The sequence below is a fragment of the Gigantopelta aegis genome, chromosome 13 (genome assembly GCF_016097555.1).
Source record: "Gigantopelta aegis isolate Gae_Host chromosome 13, Gae_host_genome, whole genome shotgun sequence".
Lineage (NCBI taxonomy): Eukaryota > Metazoa > Mollusca > Gastropoda > Neomphalida > Peltospiridae > Gigantopelta > Gigantopelta aegis.
The window spans coordinates 31,144,985-31,157,196 of NC_054711.1; the positions used below are offsets into that span (position 1 = coordinate 31,144,985).

The following is a 12,212-nucleotide window of genomic DNA, read 5'->3' on the forward strand; positions in this document are numbered from 1 at the left end:
GGTTAGTGGGAGAGAAGAGGGTATAGTGGTCTTACACCTACCCAATTAGTGGTTAGTGGGAGAGAAGAGGGTATAGTGGTCTTACACCTACCCAATTAGTGGTTAGTGGGAGAGAAGAGGGTATAGTGGTCTTACACCTACCCAATTAGTAGTGGTCTTACACCTACCCAATTAGTGGTTAGTGAGAGAGAAGAGGGTATAGTGGTCTTACACCTACCCAATTAGTGGTTAGTGAGAGAGAGAAGAGGGTATAGTGGTCTTACACCTACCCAATTAGTGGTTAGTGAGAGAGAGAAGAGGGTATAGTGGTCTTACACCTACCCAATTAGTGGTTAGTGACACCTACCCAATTAGTGGTTAGAGAGAAGAGGGTATAGTGGTCTTACACCTACCCAATTAGTGGTTAGTGAGAGAGAGAAGAGGGTATAGTGGTCTTACACCTACCCAATTAGTGGTTAGTGAGAGAGAGAAGAGGGTATAGTGGTCTTACACCTACCCAATTAGTGGTTAGTGAGAGAGAGAAGAGGGTATAGTGGTCTTACACCTACCCAATTAGTGGTTAGTGAGAGAGAAGAGGGTATAGTGGTCTTACACCTACCCAATTAGTGGTTAGTGAGAGAGAAGAGGGTATAGTGGTCTTACACCTACCCAATTAGTGGTTAGTGAGAGAGAGAAGAGGGTATAGTGGTCTTACACCTACCCAATTAGTGGTTAGTGAGAGAGAGAAGAGGGTATAGTGGTCTTACACCTACCCAATTAGTGGTTAGTGGGAGAGAAGAGGGTATAGTGGTCTTACACCTACCCAATTAGTGGTTAGTGGGAGAGAAGAGGGTATAGGTCTTACACCTACCCAATTAGTGGTGGTCTTACACCTACCCAATTAGTGGTTAGTGGGAGAGAGAAGAGGGTATAGTGGTCTTACACCTACCCAATTAGTGGTTAGTGGGAGAGAGAAGAGGGTATAGTGGTCTTACACCTACCCAATTAGTGGTTAGTGAGAGAGAGAAGAGGGTATAGTGGTCTTACACCTACCCAATTAGTGGTTAGTGGGAGAGAAGAGGGTATAGTGGTCTTACACCTACCCAATTAGTGGTTAGTGAGAGAGAAGAGGGTATAGTGGTCTTACACCTACCCAATTAGTGGTTAGTGAGAGAGAGAGGGAGGGTATAGTGGTCTTACACCTACCCAATTAGTGGTTAGTGAGAGAGAAGAGGGTATAGTGGTCTTACACCTACCCAATTAGTGGTTAGTGGGAGAGAAGAGGGTATAGTGGTCTTACACCTACCCAATTAGTGGTTAGTGGGAGAGAAGAGGGTATAGTGGTCTTACACCTACCCAATTAGTGGTTAGTGAGAGAGAAGAGGGTATAGTGGTCTTACACCTACCCAATTAGTGGTTAGTGGGAGAGAAGAGGGTATAGTGGTCTTACACCTACCCAATTAGTGGTTAGTGGAGAGAGAAGAGGGTATAGTGGTCTTACACCTACCCAATTAGTGGTTAGTGAGAGAGAGAAGAGGGTATAGTGGTCTTACACCTACCCAATTAGTGGTTAGTGAGAGAGAGAAGAGGGTATAGTGGTCTTACACCTACCCAATTAGTGGTTAGTGGGAGAGAAGAGGGTATAGTGGTCTTACACCTACCCAATTAGTGGTTAGTGGAGAGAGAAGAGGGTATAGTGGTCTTACACCTACCCAATTAGTGGTTAGTGGGAGAGAAGAGGGTATAGTGGTCTTACACCTACCCAATTAGTGGTTAGTGAGAGAGAAGAGGGTATAGTGGTCTTACACCTACCCAATTAGTGGTTAGTGAGAGAGAAGAGGGTATAGTGGTCTTACACCTACCCAATTAGTGGTTAGTGAGAGAGAAGAGGGTATAGTGGTCTTACACCTACCCAATTAGTGGTTAGTGAGAGAGAAGAGGGTATAGTGGTCTTACACCTACCCAATTAGTGGTTAGTGAGAGAGAAGAGGGTATAGTGGTCTTACACCTACCCAATTAGTGGTTAGTGAGAGAGAAGAGGGTATAGTGGTCTTACACCTACCCAATTAGTGGTTAGTGAGAGAGAGAAGAGGGTATAGTGGTCTTACACCTACCCAATTAGTGGTTAGTGAGAGAGAAGAGGGTATAGTGGTCTTACACCTACCCAATTAGTGGTTAGTGAGAGAGAGAAGAGGGTATAGTGGTCTTACACCTACCCAATTAGTGGTCTTACACCTACCCAATTAGGGTTAGTGAGATGGCCGAGGCCGTTGAGTATCGAGAAGAGGGTATAGTGGTCTTACACCTGTCAGCATTCACTTCACAGGTTTGATAGTGTGCGCATGCCTGTCGCTACGACGTCAAATCCTTTGACCTACTAAGACTTCTAGTATGAACTGGTTATGATTACTACAATCAAACAATACTTTATTGTTTAGATTACCCATTTCCGTACAACAGAAGTATTTCTGGTCATTCTGGTGTTTCTAATACCACCAAATGCATTTTTCATATTTAGAGAAAAACAAAAACCGTACGTCTGAGAAGTAACGGTTATGGACAGACTCATGTTTCACTCTGTTGTAACGTTATTCAAATGCTTTATAGGTTTGTAGATTAACTGAATTTAGTGTCTATTTTTTACGGGTTGAAACTAGGGTGTGCTACTTTAATTCTTACCTTTTTTATGTCAGTAAAACATTTCTGAATTTTTTTTTTCATTTTTGTCTTGAATATATAAGTCAACATAATATATTGTGCATGCGCAACACCCACTTTCACTCCCAAAGGAATGATTAACCCTTTCACATCCACGTGCCGGCGACTCCATTCCTTTACACAACTGCACGTCCCAACGAAATGGGACGATCACAAAAGCATATTTTTTAACCGCAAGCCCTTTTGCGACTTGTCGTTAAAATGAACTAAGTGCCTTTTTTCTGTCAATACATATTTACCCTTTTGTGGAAAGGTCCCGGCTTGGAAGATTAGTGTTAAATACGTCCATGCATGCAAACCTTTTTTTTGTGAGAAAAACGTACACGGTCGATGACAAGAGTAAACACACTGTCACCCGACGATATGTATCCAGATACAGTCGGACCGATTTTAAAGGTATCATCTCTTGTTATTTCAGAATTTAAAGACACCACTTTCTTTTTCCAAAATTTAAAGACACCGTGTCACTTTTCCAAACAGTAAAGAAACCATCTTGCCTTTTCACAATTTAAAGACATTGTTTTGCCATTTTAGAATTTAAAGACACTGTCTTGGGTTTTTTTTTCTAGAATTTAGACTCTGTCTTACTTTTGTAGAATTTAAAGACACATTTGCACTTTTCTAGAATTTAAGGACAAATTCTGTCGGTTGTTGAATGTAAAGGCAGCATCTCATCTTTCTAGAAGTTAAAGACAGTGACTCACTTCTCAAGAATTTAAAGACAGTGACTCACATTCTAGAATTTAAAGACAGTGACTCACATTCTAGAATTTAAAGACAGTGTCTCACTTTTTAGAATTTAAAGACAGCGTCTAATTTTTCTAGAATTTACAAGCATCGTCTGAAGTTTTTAGAATTTAATGATAGCTCTAGACCCCCTGCGCGTGCTGTAACCTCACCGTGGTGCAGGGGTGTAACATTCTCTTTGAGAATGGCCAATACAGCACAATTGAAATTTTAAGTAAATGTCAGTATCTATCTGTGATATTTGTATTTTTGCACAGTTCTTTACACTGTTTTTATTTAAATCTTGAATTTTTATATTGATGTTGATCATCACTTTATTTGTTTGCATTACCATAGTTTGACACCCAATAGCCGATGTATTTTTCGTGCTGGGATATCGTTAAACATTCATTCATTCATTCATTCAATTTGTAGACTTTAAAGAAAGCCTTTCATCTTTCTTCAAGACTTCAAGACAGCGTTTTACCTTTGGCGTGCTCTCGGGTTTCTTTCTGTAGCTTCTCACTCCAGCCAGTGCACCACGACTTGTATATCAAAGGCCGTGGTATGTGTTATCCTGTCGGTGGGATGGTGCATATAAAAGATCCCTTGCTGCTAATCGAAACGTGTAGCCCATCAAGTGACGACAGCGGGTTTCCTCCCTCAGTATCTGTGTGGTCCTTAATCATATGTCAGACGCCATATAAGCGTACATAAAATGTGTTGAGTGCGTCGTTAAATAAAACATGTCCTTCTTTCTGTAGCGTGTATACTAATGATTGAATTATGAAATATTTGTTACCAGCGAACTCATAAGCAATCGATATAAATGTACTTAACTTCAAACATAGGGCTGTTTTGGTATTAAAGCAGGAACTTTTGCCTACTCGATGGCTGGTAGCATTCCACGTGTTCATTATTGCGATTGTAGAGAGCGATTATAACTGCCGAGTGTCAGTGTGACTCTCATTCGGTGACGCCACACGTTACTGGTGCGTCGTACGGAAATAGCTGATTGTATAGCATCCAGTGAAATCGTAATGTTGCCTTTTAATCGGCTATTCTAGTGGTTGTTAGCATTCAAATAGGTGATTGCTTAGCATTTAGTGGAATCGTAATGTTTCACTTGTCGCAATTGGCTATTCTAGTGGCTGTCAACATTCAAATAGCTGATTGCATAGCATCCAATGGAATCGTAATGTTGTCTTGTCGCAATCGACTATTCTAGTGGCTGTCAGCATTAAAATAGCTGATTACATAGCATCCAATGGAATCGTAATGTTATCTTGTTGCAATCGGCTTTTCTAGTGGCTGTCAGCATTCAAATAGCTGATTGCATAGCATCCAATGGAATCGTAATGTTGGCTTTTATTCGGCTATTCTAGTGGCTATCATTCAAATAGCTGATTGCATAGCATCCAATGAAATCGTAATGTTGTCTTTTAATCGGCTATTCTAGTGGTTGTTAGCATTCAAATAGGTGATTGCTTAGCATTTAGTGGAATCGTAATGTTTCACTTGTCGCAATTGGCTATTCTAGTGGCTGTCAACATTCAAATAGCTGATTGCATAGCATCCAATGGAATCGTAATGTTGTCTTGTCGCAATCGACTATTCTAGTGGCTGTCAGCATTTAAATAGCTGATTGCATGGCATCCAATGAAATGTAATGTTGTCTTGTTGCAATCGGCTTTTCTCGTGGCTATTCTCGTACGGGACACTCATATCGTGTGGCGTCGCCTTAACGGCAGACAGACGAACAGACAGACAGACAAACAGACGGGCAGACAGACAAACAGACAGACAGACAAATTCATAATTTACATCTCACCTTGTGTACAGATTAAAATTAAAATAAGAGTTCAAAAGTAATAATAAAATAATAAATTTTTAGCCAATTTTGAATTTTAAATACCTCTATTTCCGTCACTAATGCATCTAAGGATTCCCTGCTGTTACCTTCATCATATCATATCATATCATATCATATCATATCATATCATATCATATCATACCGTATCATACCATACCATACCATACCATACCATACCATATCCTATCCTATCCTATCCTGTCCTATCCTATCCTATCCTATCCTATCCTATCCTATCCTATCCTATCCTACCATATCATATCATATCATAAGCTACTTAACAGGCTAATAACTTAAGATTCCAGATACTGGTGGCCATATAGTTGATGGTGGTTAACGTTACAAAACAAAAATCCGTTATATTTTTGTAACGTCAGTTAGGTTTACTTAAATGATCACCAAAGAAAACTTACAATAGCCTGGCGAATCTGTATTACTGCATTACGTAGCTTGGAGGCGGGGGGAGGGGGGGGGGGGGGGGGGTAGACTGCCTTTTGCCCGAATAAAACAAAAATGTCCGAATCTGGAAAACATCATTTAATCATATTAGCATTACTACCAAACAGGTATATAGGTTTGTAAACGAACATCTACTCATTCTTACATGAATTGCAACTACGTTTGAGGGTAGAATGATGGAAATACCTGATAAAAAGCAAATTCTGACGGAATTTCTGTGTAATTTTTTCTTCGAATTTGAGGTTTTGCTCCAGCACTGGGGGGGGGGGGGGGGCAGTTACACCACCCCCACCCCCGTCTCGTACGCTTATAAACATGTGGGCCTATGGTCTTCAGATACGAGCCTAACAGCATGGCCGTCATGATGACGTGTCTGGATACAAAAGTAACCACAATACAGGTATTTGACTTTCAAAACTGCCTGAAAATGAAACACCAATCACCGCGGAATTACCCATATATCCATTGCGTGTCCGTTTACCACCGGTTTCACTGTATACTCAACGACACTGGACGGCAATTAAATAACGGAGCTGAAAAGAAGATTTTTATAAGGGATTACCGCCACGGAACATGGTCCGGAAACGGGCGATATTGAATTAACGAACTGGTGTGTGAAATCCGAACCGGGCCGTCAATGACAGGACTTGTGTGAAGTCAGTTGATAGCGTTGTTTCTTGACACAGCGACAACGCCGAACGCACGCTTGGCTGACAGCGCGCTATCCAGTGACCGTGTTCGTGACGGTGTGGTCTCTTTGAAGACATTGTCGCAAGAATTCATGACCCAGGTCCCGACACAGAACTCCGCACCTCTCCCTTTCTCAACACGGGGACGACGGAGAAACAGTTTAACAGCGAAACAGTGTAACAGTGTAACAGCGAAACAGTATAACACAGTAACAGTGAAACTCCGTAACAGTGAAACAGTGTAACTCCGTAAGAGTCAAACAGTGTAACTCCGTAACAGTCAGTGTAACTTCGTAACAGTAACAGCGAAACAGTGTAACTCCGTAACAGTGAAACAGTGTAACTCCGTAACAGTGTAACTCCGTAACAGTCAAACAGTGTAACTCCGTAACAGTCAGTGTAACTTCGTAACAGTGTAACTCCGTAACAGCGAAACAGTGTAACTCCGTAACAGCGAAAGGGTGTAATATTGTAACTGTGATAAGATGTAATACCATAACAGCGAAACGGCGTAACACCGTGGATTCGAAAGGAAGTAACATCACAAGAGAGAGCCAGAGAGAGAGAGAGAGAGAGAGAGAGAGAGAGAGAGAGAGAGAGAGAGAGAGAGAGAGAGAGAGAGAGAGAGAGAGAGAGTATTTGTAAAATTTGTAAATCGCATCGGCCAAGCTAACATCAATACAACGATGGCGTCAGACTTATGGTTACGGACCACACAGATTTTGAGAGGAAACCCGCTGTCGCCACTACATGGGCTACTCTTCCGATTGGCAGCAAGGGATCTTTTATTTGCGCTTCCCACAGGCAGGATAGCACAAACCATGGCCTTTGTTGAACCAGTTATGGATCACTGGTAGGTGCAAGTGGTTTACACCTACCCATTGAGCCTTGCGGAGCACTCACTCAGGGTTTGGAGTCGGTATCTGGATTAAAAATCCCATGCCTCGACTGGAATCCGAACCCAGTACCTACCAGCCTGTAGACCGATGGCCTGCCACGACGCCACCGAGGCCGGTCAGAAAAAGAGAAAGACATTATACTATATACTGACATTACAATTTATCATCACTCGTGTTATTTATATGCAAGCAGGACTCCACAGCAAAAGAAACCCATCAAAATGCTGGGAAACGTCTGTGATGGATTGAGATAAGCAAACATTCATTTTATCTGATCAGAACAGAACAGAACTTTATTTACTCCCAGGCCGTAAACCACGACATAAGAGGTACATAATGCATTTATACATATATTTTGACAAGATGGCAAACGTATAAGTATTTCACATTAATAAATAAATAAATAAATAAATAAACAAATACATATATATTTATATATACATAAAGCGCTCCCTTGATGCACGGTCGGTCTAATATCAATCCCCATCGGTGGCCCATTGAGCTATTTTTCATTACATCTAGTGCAAAGCAATTGGTGTAACAAAGGTCGTGGTATGTACTGTCCTGTCTGTGGTGAATATGCATATATAAGATCCCTTGCTACTAATACGAAAACGAAATGTAGCGGGTTTCCTCTCTAAGACTATAATGTCAAAATGACAAAATATGTGACATCCAATAGCCGATGATTAATAAATCATTGTGCTCTACTGGTGTCGTTAAACACAACAAACTTTTAGGGTTTTTTCTTCTCTCATTTTTAGAACTAGTTATTACAATGTGTTAAACACCTCATAGCTGCTGATTATTAAACAATGTGCTGGGGTACCAAAAAGCAAACATTCCTTTCCTCTATTCTATTCCTCTGTTGTTCATCATCTCCGGTAACGCCCACTGTGCGTGGTGTTTTCTTACATCAGTAGTTCTACCTTCCTCTAGGCGTGACAAATGTGTACTGTATGTTGCACTGACGTCACACCCACGACTGTCGTCTGTATTCCAGTGGCGGTCCCAGGGGTGGGTGGGTGTTCATTGCTACAGTGTTACAGTGAAACCTGTCCAAGTCGAACATACCGACCAACATTCATGGTCCAGAATTGTCTAAATTCTAAAACGTTCAATAAAATGTTCCCTCTTTTTCACTGGAACATGACTCAACTCCCTCCCCCCTCCCCCACCCCCATAAACGTCACTTCCATCTTCCTCCCCGCTATATGCAAATTTTCTTCTTTTTAAATGTATTTTCTGGGGGAATATGATCTGATCCCTCCCAAAACTTCGTTCACCAGTCTAGACCCCACGCACCCCCCACCCCAAACCCAAACGCCCCCCCTCCGCCCCCACCCCCACCCCACCCCAACCCACCCCCACCCCCACCCCCCTCCCGCACCATTTCCAGCACGCACGCCTGTTAACCCAAGGGCGATGAGAAATATTAGCCTGGTCAGTGTTGTAGGAATGTGTAAGTAAACGAAAAAAAAAAAGTCCCTAGCAGCTAAAAATGTTTATACCGATAACAAGGGATTATCACCTGTTTGACATGCAATACCCGATGATTAATATCTCAATGTGCTCTAGTGATCTCTATAAACAAAATAAAACGTCCAACGCACTGAGTCATCCTAGTTATTTAGGCAATGTTAAATAGTCTTTTCAGGTTGTTTTTGTGGGTTCGGTGACTAATATCGTGTTGTACATGAGAGAGAGAGAGAGAGAGAGAGAGAGAGAGAGAGAGAGAGAGAGAGAGAGAGAGAGAGAGAGAGAGAGAGAGAGAGAGAGAGAGAGAGAGAGAGAGAGAGAGAGAGAGAGACAGACAGACAGAGAGACAGACAGAGAGACAGAGAGACAGAGAGAGGGGGAGGGAGGGAGAGATAGAGAGACAAAGACAGAGAGACAGGATAGAGAGTGACATACAAAGAGAGAGAGAGAGAGAGAGAGAGAGAGAGAGAGAGAGAGAGAGAGAGAGAGAGAGAGAGAGAGAGAGAGAGAGAGAGAGAGAGCGGGGAAGAGACAGACAGACAGAGCGAGAGACAGAGAAAGAAAGACAGACAGCCAAGGACGAAATATATATTTTGAACACTGAATTAAAACGTTAATTGGGTATATAAACGTGAACACACATAAGAAGTATCGGTTTCAGTAGACAAAAAGAATGGATGGAGGGGGGCTTAAAACCCTCTAAATCCGCCACTGATTTATTCCCAGGTGTCTATCCCCTCCCTCTCATCTTTACGACCGTTTGACATTTTCGGTAAATAGATCACGTGACTTTCGTAAAGGTAGGGCCCACGTGTCGCTCGGCGATACAGGTAAAAGGTGAGGTGAAATTGACGGCGGAGATCTATTTCACTACCTGGTCAGTGCGTTTTACTTGTTGGGTTTTTACCTGCCTTTTGCTTACTCTACGGCAGCCTTTTGATAGCTGGCGTGTGTTTACGGACGCGGAGAGCTTGAATCGCTCGGTCTCGTGGATGTCATTCGACTTTTGTGTCTGTTTCGCATTGTTAATTTCTTCATCTTCTTCAGTTGGATCGCTCCGGTAATTTCAATGTTCATTTCGCTGTTGATTTCTGTGTTGATTTCACAGTGGAATTGAGTGGCGTGTTCTGTGTTTTGTGTTCATTTCTGAGGAAATTAGACTTTTTGTACTGTACGTGTTTTTGTTTAAAGGATTATTATCATTTTAATAGGAAGGAAGTTTGTTTTGTTTAATGACACCACTAGAGCACATTGATTTATTAATCATCGGTTATTGGATGTCAAACATGTGGTCATTTTTGACACAGTCATATGATAGAGAGGAAACCCGCTACATTGTTTTTTTATTAGTAGCAAGGGATCTTTTATATGCACCATTGCATAGACAGGATAGTACCTTAATAGGAAGGGTGCTGTTTTTCGGGAACACCGTAACAGCCATTGGGGTAGTCAGGATTTTATATTGGGGGCACCCACATTGTGGAGTTGGGGGAGGGGCACCCATATTGTGGGGTTGGGGGGCACCCACATTGCGGGGTTGGGGGGCACCCACATTGTGGGGTTGGGGGCACCCACATTGTCGGGTTGGGAGGGGCACCCACATTTTTGGAATTGGGGGGCACCCACATTGTCGGGTTGGGGGCATCCACTTTGTTGGGGGCACCCACATTGTTGGGATTGGGGGGGCACCCACATTGTTGGGATTGGGGGGGCACCCACATTGTCGAGTTGGGGGAACCCACATTGTGGGGTTGGGGGGCACCCACATTGTGGGGTTGGGGGGGCACCCACATTGTTGGGATTGGGGGGGCACCCACATTGTCGAGTTGGAGGAACCCACATTGTTGGGGGGGGGAACTACATTGTTGGGGTTGGGGGGAGCACCCACACGTTCTGTTAGTTGGGCGAGGGGGGAGGGGGCCGTTTCGAGGGCCGAATCCCTTTCCTGCTCAAGCAAAATTTCTTCCTTTTTTTTTCAATATATTTCCCGAGGGAGCAGGACTACACCCCCCTCCCCCTTATAAACTTAGCTCAACACTTTAGACCTTATCATGCTAAAATCCCTGCACATGCGCCTGAGTGATGGGGAAGACATCCATATTTTGGAGTGGGGGCACCAACTCTGTCTATAGTTCGTGTTAGAGGACAAATACAAAAGGTGGAGAGGTGTGATTGAGGGGGCGGGGCACGCCCTCTCCTAATTACGCCTGTGTACCCAGATTGCTCATGTCAGAAGTGATATTTTCTTTCATTAGTTATGTTTGTTGCTGACAACATGATATCAACATTGACAGCATGTTTAATTATAGTACGCGCTGTACGAACGTAAAGAGATAAATTCTGGAAATTCCCTAATTTAATTTTTATGTAGATTAGTTCCTGTATCCTAATACAGTGTAATTTACAATGTATCTTTCCTTATTTGTTCGTTTCATTCATTCGTTCTTTCCGTCCTTCTTTTTTTCTTTTTTTCTTTCTTTCTCTTTCATTCTTTCATTTTTTTCTTTCTTTCTTTCTTTTTTTCTTTGTTTCTTTTTTCTTTCTTTCTTTGTTTTACTTTCGTCCTTTCATCTTTTCATTCTTCCTTTTTTATTTATTTCTTACTTCCCTCGCTCTCCGTCTGTCTCTCTTGTCTCTATCTGTCCCTCTGCGTCTCTGTATGTCTGTCTGTCTATCTGCCTCTCTCTCTCTCTCTCTCTCTCTCTCTCTCTCTCTCTCTCTCTCTCTCTCTCTCTCTCTCTCTCTCTCTCTCTCTCTCTCTCTCTCTCTCACCACACACACACACACACATTCACAATCTCTCTGCCTCTGTCTCTCCCTCCCTCTGCCTCTGTCTGCCTCTGTCTGTTTCTCTCTCTCTCTCTCTCTCTCTCTCTCTCTCTCTCTCTCTCTCTCTCTCTCTCTCTCTCTGCCTCTGTCTCTCTCTCTCTGCCTCTGTCTCTGTCTCTCTCCGTCTGTCTCTCTTGTCTCTATCTGTCCCTCTGCGTCTCTGTATGTCTGTCTGTCTATCTTCCTCTCTCTCTCTCTACTCTTCTCTCTCTCTCTCTTCTCTCCCTCTCTCTCTCTCTTCTCTCTCTCTCTCTCTCTCTCTCTCTCTCCATCAAAATTCACACCACACATGCACAAATCTCTCTGCCTCTGTCTCTCCTCCCTCCTGCCTCTGTCTGTCTGTCTCTCTGTTGTTCTCTCTGTTTATCTCTCTCGTCTCTCGCTCTCTCTCTCTCTCTGTCTCTCTCTCTCTCTCTCTCTCTCTCTCTCTCTCTCTCTCTCTCTCTCTCTCTCTCTGCCTCTGTCTCTCATCTCTCCACTCTGTCTACTCTCATCTCTCTCTATCTCTCTGTCTCTCCGTCTCTCTCTCTCTCTCTGTATGTGTGTGTGTGTGTGTGTGTG

General features: G+C 42.9%; 1 protein-coding gene across 3 annotated transcripts in view; it reads left to right on the forward strand.

Annotated features, from left to right (window-relative positions):
- The first annotated feature begins 9,637 nt into the window (after positions 1-9,637).
- LOC121387767 (protein Wnt-10a-like) overlaps positions 9,638-12,212 on the forward strand; it is a 61,145-nt gene continuing 58,570 nt past the window's right edge. For 2 of the 3 annotated variants that reach the window (XM_041518968.1, XM_041518970.1), the window contains exon 1: positions 9,710-9,882. The gene's annotated coding sequence lies outside the window, so the exon portion shown is untranslated. The other variant, XM_041518969.1, reaches the window with a different exon arrangement.